This window comes from Labeo rohita, chromosome 7 (assembly GCF_022985175.1).
Source record: "Labeo rohita strain BAU-BD-2019 chromosome 7, IGBB_LRoh.1.0, whole genome shotgun sequence".
NCBI classification, from domain to species: domain Eukaryota; kingdom Metazoa; phylum Chordata; class Actinopteri; order Cypriniformes; family Cyprinidae; genus Labeo; species Labeo rohita.
Genome location: NC_066875.1, coordinates 53,371,623 through 53,386,217, shown reverse-complemented (window position 1 = coordinate 53,386,217; position 14,595 = coordinate 53,371,623). Strand labels below are relative to the sequence as shown.

At 38.9% G+C, this 14,595-nt stretch overlaps 1 long non-coding RNA gene across 1 annotated transcript; it reads left to right on the top strand.

The window, feature by feature from the left end:
* Positions 1-6,990: 6,990 nt before the first annotated feature.
* On the top strand, positions 6,991-10,441 carry LOC127168718 (uncharacterized). Its single transcript, XR_007828133.1, has 2 exons — positions 6,991-7,236; positions 9,912-10,441. It is a non-coding gene; the product is annotated as an uncharacterized LOC127168718 (long non-coding RNA).
* The last annotated feature ends 4,154 nt before the right edge of the window (positions 10,442-14,595 follow it).

Here is a 14,595-nt window from a genome sequence, read left to right as displayed (position 1 = left end):
AAAGCGCTTGACTTCAGTGCTCCCTCATACTGTGAGTTGTCAATACAATTAAAGGGCCATATGAACCCCAGGAGATGAGCCACTCTGACACCCGTCAGACTTTGTCCTCGTCCCCGTCCCCACTGAGAGCTGGCCAGATCCTGGGCACTCTGCCTCATCTCTGGAGGAGAGACTTATTCGGCAGTCAAAGGTCTGGACACACCAGCCCCTTCTTTACTACTATCATAACATGTGAAAAAGAGTCTATTCACTAGGATCAGGTTTCTCTTCACACACTGATCTCAGGAAGTTCTTGTCTTGCAACATTATAATGTGACCTCAGGTTGTCCCACAAACAATATCCCCAACCTTTGACACATGATGTCTCTGATGTCTCTTCACTGTCATTCCTGCTCCGATCTGAAGTGATGACTGGAGTCGCCCTACACGAGCCTGTCCGACTGCATCCAAATGTCCTAATGGCTTTCTTATGTTGCCACATGTCCTTCCTGAGTTACATTTTCTGTTTCCTGCTCTCAGACTGACATTGTCAAATGTGACCCATCTCTAGTTGTGCTGTTTGTGGCTGCTGTCTGATTTAGCCTGATGTCCATTGGCTGTGTATATATATATATATATACAATGTCTCTACATATATGGAGAGACATTGCAATTGCTGGAAATTCTATTTGTATTTAACAAAATCTTGTTGGATCTCATTTATCAAGTGTGATCATGTGCTCCTATTTAGTGAGATGGCCATGGTTAAACAGGATCCATTTCCACCTTGGTCATTTTTTGTGCAGACATTTTTCAGCTAAGGAACTGGCCAACTGAGGCAAGAGGCTTATGTGCTAATAAAATCCCTGTGAGGGGTTTCAGCACCCATTGAGCTGAAAACAAGGAACTACATCAACTGCCCACAAAAACAATTTTGAACCATTAACATTTCATCGGCTTCCATGATTGATTGGCCATTTCTAAATGGTGAATTTAGCACACAAGTGATTCATCTCTGCTGTGCTGTGTGACAGTGTGAGATCAGGCCTGAACATCACCTGCTCCACTCACACATACACAATTCAGCCAGTAATTATCCACTGCGTACTATTTAACGCAAGCTTGAGCTGCATGAGTTGGTTTTAATATGAAGTCAACATGTGCACAAATGTACGTCATATGTAAAATGGCAGACATATTTAAAGTTTCTGTTTTTTAGTACTTTGGGTAGTTATATCTGTTAGCAGAACAAAAACAAATAAGATGTAAGATGCACCGATATCTAGGTTGTGTTTAATTTTTTATAGAGAAGCACCTAGAAATAGTTTTTGGAGACTGACTGTATGACTTCATGGCATTTAATTAAATTATTGCTTATTTTTCAAGATCTTGTGAAATCATGTTATTTATTCAGGGATCCAGACAAAAAAATATATAATAATAATTTTAGGAGCATTTGGCTCCTAAAAGAAACATATATACAGTCACAAAGAATTGTTTATTAAACAGAATCTGTGCCAACATCATGAACCACAATTATTTTAGCAACACAGCCATTATTTTGGTCTCCTTGTATTTTTTCTTATCATGTTAGACAACAGGTTAAAAAGCCAGATTAGTATTGATTATAAAAAAGAATTGTTGGCGATATTGTTAATGTCCACACAGCTGACAGATTTACCTGTTGTAGTTGTTTAAGTTGTGCACAAAATAGACAGTGTCTTTCTGCACGTCTCTGTCATTTTCAGTCTTTCTCATGCTGCCTCAACTGAAGCCTGCTTTTTATTAACAGGTGTGCGGCAGAGATGAGGACTGATTTCCGTATTAGCTTATTACGTAAACATAAAAGATGTTATCGCAAAAAAGCAGGAAAAGGCACTGAGTGCAAATTTTTAAGTCATAACATGTAAATTTATATTTATAAATGTATCTATCATTTGCAAATTAATATTTTTGGTCGCAAATGTGACCATTTTAGTTGCAGTCTGGAGCCTTATTATTTATATATATTTTTTCTGAAAAAATCAGTCATACTTGATCTTTTATTGGGTGCAGTATCAGAGTTGACATGGTCATTTTATGTGTTCATTGTGCAGTTATTCTTACTTTCTGTCTTGCCCCACACATCTGTAACTCTCCAGAGTCTGGAATTGTGATGTCTTGTTCTCTCTGTCTTTATCTCTCCTGAGGACAGACACAAACGAGGCATTTCCAGGCTCAGTGGTGTGTCAGTGTGCTCTCAAAATGGCTCCATTAGAGTCCTGCTCTAAGACATACATTCCCTCCGTCAGCCCAACAAAGAGGCATTTGATTTCCTCCCCATAAATCCCAGCTATTGATTTCTGCTTTTCATTAGGTGGAAGCGACAATGACGGTTCCAGGTGGACTGGATGCGACTTCATTGTCTCTTTCAAAAAGCCGCTTAACTGGAGGAGTGAAAGATACAAATTCACACTGAACACAAGATATGAGCTGAGCTCTTAGACAATGTTTATCCACAGTTCATTACTCAGAAACTGCTGAAAACAGTCTGTGATAGCGGAATTGTGAGAAATATTTAATCTAGATGATGAGTGGGTGTAATTTACATGAAATTTACCAGCAAGGATATACTGTAACATGATAACGTTATATATGTGTGTGAATCTGCATTGTTCCTTGTGTGTGAGCACACTTGCCAATAAAATCTCTGATTCTGATTTACAGAAGGTGGGTGCCAGAGAGAGAGATGGAAAGAAAGAACACTTGAAGAGAATCAGAAACAGAAATTTGAGGTCTCAGCTGACACGGTTCATCCTGTCCCAGCAGCCAAATGCAGACCTGGAAACTACTTGTAAGGCAAGGTAAGGCAAGTTTAATTATATAGCACATTTCATACACAATGGTAATTCAAAGTGCTTTACATAAATGGAATTACAATAATCATAAAAAAAATAATCACAACAATAAAAACAAGGAATTTAAGAACATTTAAAATGATTTAAAAATTGATTTAAAATGAATGAAAACAGTTAAGAATAAAAAATATTATACATAAAATACAGTGCAATCAGTTCGGACGTAGCACAGTGCTCATTCAGTAAACGCACAACTAAACAGATGAGTTTTGATTTTAATGTGGCTAATGTTTTAGCACATCTGATCTCTTCTGGAAGCTGATTCCAACTGTTTTGGATTCGGATTCCCCTTGTTTTGTGTGAACGCTGTGTATTTCTAACTGACTCGATCCTAATGATCTGAATGGTCTGTTGGGTTTATATTCAGTGAGCATATCTGCAATGTATCATTGAGGTCATTGAGTGATTTATAAATGAGTAAAAGTACTTTAAACTTAATCCTAAAAATAACTGGAAGCCAGTGTAAGGATCTAAGGACTGGTGTGATATGCTCAGATTTTCTGGTTAGTCAGAATCCTGGCAGCAGTGTCAGCAGAAGATCAACAGAGTCTGCAGAAATGCTTGCTGATAAAGATATAGCCTAATAGCACACTAGTGTTTTTGTTAATCCATCTCTTTCTGACAGAGACAGATCTAGATTCAGTGGTAGCAGAGATCAATATATCAAAGAAAATACAGAAGTGATCAGATGTGCTATGTCCTTAATAACAATGGGTGAAATGTTTAGACCCTTACTGATGAGTAAATCTAGAGTGTGTCCACAATTGTGTGTGGGTCTATGCACATGCTGAATCAAGTCAAAAGTGTTTACAACAGTTAGAATTTGTTTTGTAGTATTGATTTCTGCATTATCTTTGTGAATATTAAAATTCCATGAAATAGCAAAACAGTCAAACTCTGGGGAAATCACTGATGTTCTGAGTTCTGTAAACTCTTCAACAAAGGCTGGAGAGTATTTTGAAGGCCTTTAAATAATGATACAGAGAATGCATAGAGCATATGGAGATATTCAAAAGACAAGTATGACCAAATGACACTTGCTTGCATTGATAGACATCTTTAAATAGAGCAGCTACACCTCCACAACCCTAACCCTAACAGCTCTGCAGAAACTCATGAAAGTAAAGTTAGGAGGGGCTGTTTCATTGAGCACTGTTGTACTCCAGCTGTCTTCTAGCCATGTTTCATTTAAAAACATAAAATCTAGGTTGTTTGTGGTTATTAAGTCATGGATCAGAAATGATATTTTTTTTTTTAGTGAGCGAACGTTTAAAACTTGATGGCATTATTTTTTGTTCCCACAGCAATCTTAGTTAGACACGGCCGGAGAGCTCTCACAGGAGGAAGGGAGCGAGCTGGGCCCACAGGCTTTGGTGGTTGTGGTTGATATCTGAGGGCTTGCAGCAAAAGAGTGGGAAAGTTTGGTCCCAGCATAAACAAGTTCCTCCATTTTCTGTGAGAAGCCATCTTTAGGTGCTGTGTCTTGGAGCTGTTCTGATACGTCACAATCTGTCTGTGATGAGCTCTATGGGCAAGGCTCAGGCGGGATGGTATCCATGAGCAGTGGTTTTTGTGGCTGCGTGGTGTTGTCCTTGTGGGATGTGTCAACCGCATAATGACACAGAGGCTGATGTAAAGTCCTGTGATCACTCATACTTTGTCCAGGTGTGTGTGTGCCATTCAGTTTGAGTGGATTGGCACACACTAATGAAGGATGATGGAGGGAGAAGTAGATATTGTCCTTTAGCACTCTTGCACCAAGTTTGTTTGGGTGGAGGCCATCCAGTTTAAACAGTTGTCTATGGCCCCAGAAAAGATTGAAGCTGTCGATGAAGTTGACTCCTTTTAAACTACAGGTTCTTTGTAGCCATGTATTCAGCCCAAGCAATCATGAAAACATGTTAGTTCCCCTTGCTGGGAGTGGTCCACTGATGAACGACTGAACTTTAAGTCTTCAAAGTGTTTCAAGGAGTTCACTGAAATCCTTCTTAAGGAGTTCTGACAGCTCTTTCTGAATATCATTCTTCCCCACATGGATTCATTAGAAAGTTCCTGGTTCACATCAGAGACGGTTGCTTGGAAAAAGCAGCATGTAGTTATAGTCCTGCTACTGATGTTTCTGATAATGGAGTCACCAAATATCAGAGTCCTGGGCTCGGCTGCGCTCTGAGCTGAATGCCGCTGTCTGCTTGACCTTGAGCGCCTGTTAGTAGTGATGTTAGCTGCTGGCTGATACGATCCATGTTCAGTGACATTTGGGGATTCCTCACCCACATTTATTAATTCTTCAAATCTGTTCTAAAGCAGTATAGGGGGTGATATAATACCAGTGTTTGCAAGCCTTGTCATAGCTGTATCTGGGGTGAAGGAGGCTATGGCAGCAATATGAGATACTCGTGACAATCTGATGTCTCGAGTGCCTTTGGGTCTCACTGTTTGTGCCATCGATTAGTGTTTTGATCAGTTTTGGCTTGCTCCTCTACACTTGGTATAAACTGTCGAGATTCACTAGATTCACGGGACTCACTGGCTGTATGCTGAGGGCAGAGGTGGGACCAAGTCACAAGTAAGTCTCGAGTTTTTGCATTCAAGTCCCAACTCAAGTCCCGAGTTAAGACAGACAAGTCCCAAGTCAAGTCCCGAGTCAAGACGGGCAAGTCCAAGTCGAGTTGCAAGTCCTCCACTTTAAGCGTCAAGTCGTAAACAAGTCATTAGTGCTGTTTGCCCAAATTAGTGTTTCTGTATTAATTACTACAGTAAATTTAGTATCAATAATAGTCTATAGTAAGTATAATTATAAAGAAAAAATAATTAGTGGTGTTTCATTGAGGAATGAATAATTGTTTGTGAAGAAATATAGGCCTAAGTGAATGAATAATTTATTTTAAGTCCCATGTTTCATTTGTTAATGGTTCAGTGATTTTAATGAATCAGCTGAGTCCATTATTTAATAACTTGCTAATACGTAGTACAGACACTCATTTATCGCCACCTACTGACGTAACATTAGGTCTACAGAAAAAGACATAGCTTTATTGACATGATTGATGGGTATCATTTATAATATTTACAAAATATTTATAACTCCTAAATTGATACGTTGATACAGAATGTTAATTACTGAGCAAAGAGATACATGAAATGAAGCGGAAAAGTAAATATATAAGAATAGTTATAATCAGTGGTGTAGTGGAGAGTATACGCAAGTACAGTATACGGCGTATACACTTCTTTATCAGTCGGCTTTGCCTAGACCTATACCCCTATAAAATTCCTCTGATGCGCATTTAATACAGTTGCTGTAATAAGAATCAATGTATAATTTACACAATGAAGTGCATATAGTGTTCTGTTTTTATATTTGTTTATTCAGTTTATTGAATGCTTCTGCTAAATACACCTACTTGCATATTATGTGTATTTGTAATGTTGTATCTTTCTTCTTTGTTTTTATTTTTTAATAACAAAGATAAAATAATGCCAAAGATCTTTATCTTTACCTTCTTTAACCTAAATGTCTGCGATTTTTTTTATATTTTCTTAGATTTCTATAGATGCAGCCTCACAAATGACCTTGAGAAGAACCTCATCTTGCTCTCAGAACTAAAGGAGAACAATTTTTCACAAGTTTCATTTGCTTTTCCAAAATAATTCTTCTGCTTACATTCATCTTTGATTTCATCATCATATGCTTTTCAAGCAATAAATTTAATTTCCAGATTTGAAAGAGAAATGATTTGTGATGTTGACACAGGTATATGTGTGTGTGTCATGTTTTAAATGTTTTGCAAGCCTTAAAAGATGAATACACAGAATAATAATGGGCTGTTGACAAACCAGGAAAGTTAATGCAGATGTCGCCCACTGAATGTATTTCAATAGCAGCTTTTCAGATAGCTTCTAAGCAGCATAATCAAACACTGTACAAACAGGATTCACTAACCTTCACTGTGACTCTTAATATCAGAAAGCCTGTATTGCAGAACTGATTAAATATATTTGGTTGTATACTAAAAGTGGGATGGTGCAGTGTTTCTCTCTGCTGCAGGAGCTGACAGGTGGCATATTCGGATAAAGGTAAATAGGGGTCCTGAGAGAGGAGAGGTGTGGATGACCCTCCGGCTGCCTGACTGGATTATGGTGCTCTGTAATTCCATTAGGGCAGTACTACAGTCAACACAGTCGCCTCCTTCAGGGTCCTCATAATCAGAACAGATGGCTTCGTTCTAGGAGGCCCCACACTTTGAGCCCACGCTGTTTGCGATATGAATCTGTCAGAATCATCGCTGTGTGACACATGGCCAGCGGAGTGTGCCATGGATCCGAAGGGTTGAACTGACGTGTATGAAACACTTAACTGGTGAGTAAATAATAACATACTGGTGGTCCAATGTTCTCTAAAATAAATAAATAAATCCAATATAGTCGCACTTTGTGATATATTTCACAAAGTAAGAAATGTGATATTTAATTCCAAAGTAGCCAATTTGGATTTGCTTTAAAGTGACCTTCAGTACATTTATTAGCGGTTCAAGAGCCTGAGATTTGACCGTATGATCGACATACTACATTACTCTAGCCCAGCGATTCTCATCCTCTCAGACTCCCACTGCCCACTACAATATTCAAATGCCCTGGACTTTTCCAGTTGTGCAATATTTGCTTGATAAAGATTTTTTTTTTTTTTTTTACAGGTTTTCCTGGTTTTTCCAATTAAAAAAAAAAAAAAACAAACAAACAAAAGGGCTAAAATAAGAAATATTTAGACTTTTAGTTGTATTCCTTTATTTTAATAGTTGTTTGGTCTTACACTAAAATACTAGGAAAGGAAGTAAACGCCCACTGCTATGACTGGCTAACAGCGTACATTCATTCTCATAAATGGACGCTGCTGTGATTTAAGATTCAAACACTTACAATAAAGAAAACTCATATCAAACAATCTGTAAGAAGAGACAAAACAATAGTGACCACGTAATGCAAACAGTCACACTTTTGTTGTGACAGTGATGGGAATAACAACGTTATAAATAAACTGCGTTACTAAAGGTGTAATTTTTTTCAGTAACGAGTAATCAAATGAATTACTGTTTCCCCCATTACAACGCTGTTACTGACAATAAAATGGAGTGTTACTATAATTTATTTAAATATTATTATAACTGTATTTTTCAGTTCTGAATGGATGCGCAGCATACTTGTATTTGACGAACTGTAAACTCTAGTGTGAAGGCACACAACTAGCCGTTGCTTTGTCTTAATGAATGAGATGCAATGAAAGATAGGTTAGGTTAGGGTGTCTGATTAGGGATAGGGTTAGGGTTACACACAAAAAAATGTGCAGTGTTGGGGGGTGCCCAGGACCAGGATTGAGAAACACTGCCATAGAAGAACCATTTTTGGTTTTCCAAAAAACCTTTCCGTCAACAGTTCTTCAATCATTTACAAGAAAATTTTAAAAGAACCTTTTTCCACTATAAAGAAACTTTTTTGCATTTGAAAGGATTCATGAATGTTCAAGGTTCTTCATGGAACCATCAATGTCAATTAAGAACCTTTATTTTTAAGAGTGTACAGTGAACAAATGCATTAATTCAAACCCTGTCGGATCCAGTCCAGTCTGGTCTGTCTGTCCCGGAAAGAAAGAAACCTCGCCGTTCGGCATATTCCTCATTGTTAAGTGGGTGGGAACCGTTAGCGATTGCTTGAAAATTATGCAAGAACTAGGTTAGCCTGTGCAGAAGAAGCTTTGATGCCCATTACATTATGAGATGACAGCAGAGACAGCGTGGCTGCAGAGAGAGTAAAATCTTATGGCTAACACGGCACGCTAACAGTAGAGAACTCCTCTCTCTACAGTCTTCAGAGAAGCCTGTTAGCATTGTTATTAGCCTATTAGAGTGTGTCTGTGTATGCTAATGGGGCAGCGAGCCTCTCTTCACTGTACTGGACTGAAATTAATCATTTAATAAGGTGTAATATGGATGCTGTCTTCTGCTGCTGGGGAATGCTAGCACTGTGAATCCTTCCTATGATCCCAGGGTTCTATGTTCCCCAGATTTTTCTGGCACATCATATTGAACACTTGACAAAAGATCCCACTGTATGTTCCCAGGCTTAGGGTTGGAGTCAAGGTTACATTACACAGGAGTGCAGGGTTAACACCGTGGACACAGATACGCTACTTTAGCCGGCGAACAGCATGGCTTTTGGTTAAAGCAGATGAAGGAAATTCACGCAGGTCTAACCTTTAGCGAGGCAGTCGCGCCTGTGTTAAAGTGCATGGCGGTTTCCTGGCGCGTGTCAGTGGAGGTCTGTGAAATGAAGCACAGCTGTTATCAGACTGCTGAGGGCAGCAGTGCCTCATTGCCGTTCGTTGCTGAACTGCTCTGTGATCTGATGGGTTTAACCTTGAGGAAATGACGATTGGCTGGATTTGACAGGAATCACAGAGAAAACCACCTCATTCACTCAGTCACTCTCTCTCACACTCACACACACACACACACACACACACACTCAGTCTGACTCACTCTCTCACTCTCTCTAACTCGATCTCTCTCACACTAACTGTCTGTCATTTACTCTCTCTCACTGACGCTCATTCACTCTGTTCGCTATACACATTTAATAGAGATGTTTTAAAGACCTGCTTCAGACATACATTCACAAACAGTGCATGAAAATGTGTACATGTTATTCGCTGGATTCTTCTTCACTAATATGAAGCAGAAAGCACATTTGTTTGTTTGAAGGAGTGTGTTTCCTTTGGTTTATTATTTCAATGTCAAGTGTCTCCTACATTCAGACTGCAGGCAAAAGGGCAGTGAGGTGCAAACATAATCTGTTTATCATTTGTTCACAAATTTTTTTATTTTATTTTATTTTATATATTATTTTTATTAATTTTTTTGTTCAAAGCTGTTTGAACAACTTTGAACAAAAATTATGAGTTTTGCAAGCACTTAAAAATCAGGTATCATTTACTTGAATGGCATCTACGCTAATATTAGTCTGTTTCTCTCTTATTCCGAGGTCACATTAACCACCAGATCCAGTACGTATCCAGATCAGATGGTCACTGCAGTCCCCCGGATCCAGTCCGAACCCAGCCCAGACGGTGGATCAGCACCTAGAGACGACCTCTACAGCCCTGAATGTCAGCGGAGTCCACATCAACTAGATGAGCCCCAGAGACGGATCCACATTAAAGACCACATCACCTAGACGGCTGTCGGCACAAGACCACGGGAACTTTGGCCAGAGGAGAACTGGCCCCGACTGAGCCTGGTTTCTCCCAAGGTTTTTTTCTCCATTTGTCACCGATGGAGTTTTGGTTCCTTGCCGCTGTCGCCTCTGGCTTGCTTAGTTGGGGACACTTTCTCTTAACACAATATTGCATTTTATTTTATTGTTTTTGATTAACTACCTTTACCTATAATGTGAGTGTTTAATGTTGCCTTTGGCATTGTTGATGTACTGTTTCCTATTTAATACTGTACAGCCGCCTTGTCACAATTCTGTATTGTTAAAGGCGGTATATAAATAAAGGTGACTTGACTTGACCTGACTTGTGTTACTTGTTGAACAGAATTTGGAAAACAGTTTTCAGGAATTACACAACGTCTGTTCACATCTCTGTGGTAAGATCAGTGTGCTTAATAATGTGTCTTTGACCTTCATAATGTATGTTTATATTATACTGTGTTATAAATAAAATACAGATAATCTAAAACCCCAATCTCTGAATCTTCTCACATCGTTTCTTACCTGACAGTCACAGTCTCATCGATGGGCCATTAGAAGAGGGCCTTTTGTTTCTCAGGTGTGAATCACTAAATATTCAATGGCTATTGTCACTCCCTCGCATATTCCCCTTTCGTTCACAAAACACGTCTTAGAAATTTTAAATAAGTATATTGTTTTTTGTGAATGACTGAACGAGATGATTTTCACATCATTTTGTAGAAAAAACTCCAGCCTACCACATCCAGTTCTCAAAAGTCTTGTGAACAAATGTTCTGTATGTGTTTCTTGGTCTTATTTCAGCGACTTAAAAAATTTTGATTTTCACTAACCACGCATAAACGTTGTTTTCTCAAAAACACAAACATGTACATTACTGTTACATTTACATTTACATTTATTCATTTAGCAGACGCTTTTATCCAAAGCGACTTGCAGGTGGGGAATACATCAAGCGATTTGTCCTAAAGAAGAAAAACGACCTACGAAGTGCTCAAAATACCATATGTTGCTTGCATATTATTGTAGCCCAGTTTGTGCTGATTACAGTGTAATCAGACTTTAGCCATTAATATGTTTTTAAGATACTGAAAAAAGCACAAATGTGAGGGCATGTCAAAACTTCTCCAGTAAATTTGTAGCACTTAATAGCATGAAGAACAAATATTGACACAAACTAAAAATAGAGATTGATTTAAGAAATTCTTTGATTCATAAACATGCCCTGTGTGAGTTATTGTTTTTTTATGTTTAAAATACGAGCAAGAATGCAATTTTCTCTGAATACCCAAAGGATCACAAATGTTGATTTTATATAACAGTTCAACAAAAAGTAATATTAAGCGAACATTTTACATTTTGAATGTAGCCTACATTTTAAAAACTTGTGGGGGTATTCAGAAGAATGTTAAATGCCCCAGATGGTACGCCACTGTAAAAAAAAGTTTGAGAACCAATGCTTTAAGCTAATGGTGGTTACAGCAAGTGCTAGTACCCAGTTAATTTTGCAACAGCAAGAAGCATATGTTTAACCTGTTGTTTAAGGCCATACGCTATGTTTGCTGCAAAATAGGCTGCCAGTTCTAGTAAGTTTTCAGAATCTTTAATATTTTTCACGTACTGCATTAAAGGGGCTTGCTGCTCTTCTCAGCTGCTTCTGAAGAAGCTTCGCTGCTACCCTTCTCGCTAAGGGGCTGCCACCCCAGTCTCTGTTATTCCAGAAGGACATGCTTCTTTCAGATATGCCATCAGTCCTGGTTGGGGGGGGGGGGGGTTATTATTGCTGCTCTCCCTGCTCATTCATGACATGCTGCATGGATGGGCAGGGAGATTTTGCCCAGAACTGAACCATACTGCCAAACCAAACTGTATGCTAAGTGCCTATCATTTTTAAGATAGTGGTCCTGACAGAAGTTTATTTATTTATTTAGAAGACTATTATTCTGCTGCACGAAAATGAGGGGCGTTTATTTCCAGCCCACACGTAGAAATCGAATATTCAAGCGGTTTATTAATTTTTCTACCCCTGAACAAAAAAAAAAAAAAAAAAAAATTAAGCTAAATTCTTCTTGTTTGTTTTTTGGGAAAAAGAAAAAGAAAAAAGAAAGAAAGAAAAAGGAGCCATTTTCTCATTTTTCTACTTACAATATTAAATCAAAAAATGAGTCAGCATAATGTGTGCCATTTCTGTTATTGTTATTTTGCTTTGTGCGGGTAAGTTCGGGACAGCGATCAGGGGCCCTGTCTTCGCACGTCGCTAACTCAGTTAGCTGGATTTGACTGTTGACGATTTGGCATGATCTTGGATTGTTTGGTTCTTCGATGCTCATCCCAGACTTGCTGTCATGTAGAGTCGTGCATTCATTTGAGTGATGACAGCTATTACGGGAGTGGCTATATGGAGCACATGAGATGCAGATAACGTGAGATCTTGACCCTTAAGAAAATTTAATTAATGCTGTCACGTAACAAATTTGTTTCAAAGATAAAATAAAATAAATTGCTAATTATTACATTGAAATAAAAAATGTAATGCCTCTACAAAAATCAGAAATCATGAATATAAATAATTGGGAATCATGTAAAAAAATAAACAAAGTAAAAACTGCACATTTCATTGATCTATTATAACATTTATGTAGTTTTGTTTGCTTGGCTATTTCCTTATAAAAGTCCAGACATTTGTCAAGTTTTTCGTCAGGTGTCTTTTGTAATTATATGATGTCATTACGTTGCTGTCTTGCCGCCAGCCAATCGCTGCATTGCTGATCATGGTTTCGAGTATCGACACATAGCCCCTTTTAAAGCAACAGATAACTCAATCCAGTCATACTAATCATCAACAACAGGTGCGTTCAAAGCACCGAATTAGCCAGATCATGATTAACGCGATGACATCATCTTGGATGTGTCATTTGATCTCGGATGAAATAAGCGACATACGAAGAATGGGCCCCAGTTCACACTCAAATCTTACATCAGAATTAAGCACTACGGCAGTGTGAACATAACACACACACACACACTTATGTATATCGTTCTGTTTTTCGTCATCTTCACACAGGTCACAAGAGATCCGGTTTGAGGAAATCCTTTTGGGTCGGTTCTGGCGGGCTGTGTCAGATTCCAGAAAAAATGTCCTATTATTCTACGTAAGATATTTCCTCTTGTTAAAATATTCAGGATGATGACAGTTTTACGAGTCCTCCAGCTGTACGAGCTCTCGTACCACAGCACAGAATGTTCTGTGAAGATCTGGAAAATATTAAAGCTCTCACAGGCCGTTCAGTCTGCTGTGGGAATATTTCATATTTCATACACACTATATCAGACGGCAGGATTTTGTTAGCCGCCTTTCTAATGGCCTTTTTCTCCTTTGCTTTGCAAATGTGAAATTTCAGACCCAATTTTTTATTCAGTGTCGGGGAAAAACTGTGTGACGGGCTCTTTCGTTGAAAAGCCCCCGCGGCTCTCAGCAATATCGCTCTCTCTCTCTCTCTCTCTCTCGTGAAGATAAGTGCTCACCAATTTTCTCTCTCAGCCGAGAGCGTGGGGCCATTCAGACTCAGGCAACTTTATTTAATTCCAACATTCACATTTCTGGTTAAAAACAGTGAGCGTGAAAAAAAAGCAGATATTCTGGACAAGAGCAATCAGATCACTGATGTGAATGCAGCAATGGCTGCAGAGATGATATCTTCTGTTTCTGAGAAGATTCAAACTTTTTATGTGTGTTACAGGCTTCATGGTGCAGGAGAGTGTGCTGCTCTTCACTGTGTAGAAAACTGGATGAGACATTTCTGACCAAATACACACACACACACACGCACACACACACTCCTCTCACCTAGGAGGGCAGGCTGCCTGTCTTGCAGTCTGTGTAGTGGCTGACAACATTTTTGACACTCACACACACACGTAGCATCTGTCTGCTTGATCAGTGATGCGTTCCCTGTCTAACTGTTGTGTTGTGGGACAATAAGATACATCACAGTGTCATCTCTGTCTCCCTATGCATTTGTCTCTTTCTTTCTCTTTCTTTCTTGTCTGTCTGGTCACACACAGTTTACACACAGTTTACTTTTGCAGGTGCTTGTGTTATAGGCTTGTTGGAAAAAAATGACAAAAAAATGTTTGCACATGCAATGTTTGTACGTGTTCGACTACAGTAGTGTTAGGCTTTGGTTTAGTCTGAATTTAATAACAACAGAAGACTGTAGCAAGTCCTGTGCTGTCATGAGCCTTACAGTGGTTTGGTGAGTTTGCGTTTGTGATAAAGACACTGATTCAGAGACAGTGACTATATTTGAGATTGAATGTGCTTCTCTTTACTAACATTATGTCTCTCTCTCCCAGTGACACTGTCCAGTCGCTCTCACCGCTCACTTCAGCTAATGGCGTGGAGAAAGAGCGCACCTTTGGCCCGTGTGATCGCCCAGCTGTGTGTTTGGTTTTGGCTGCTGTCCATCTGCAC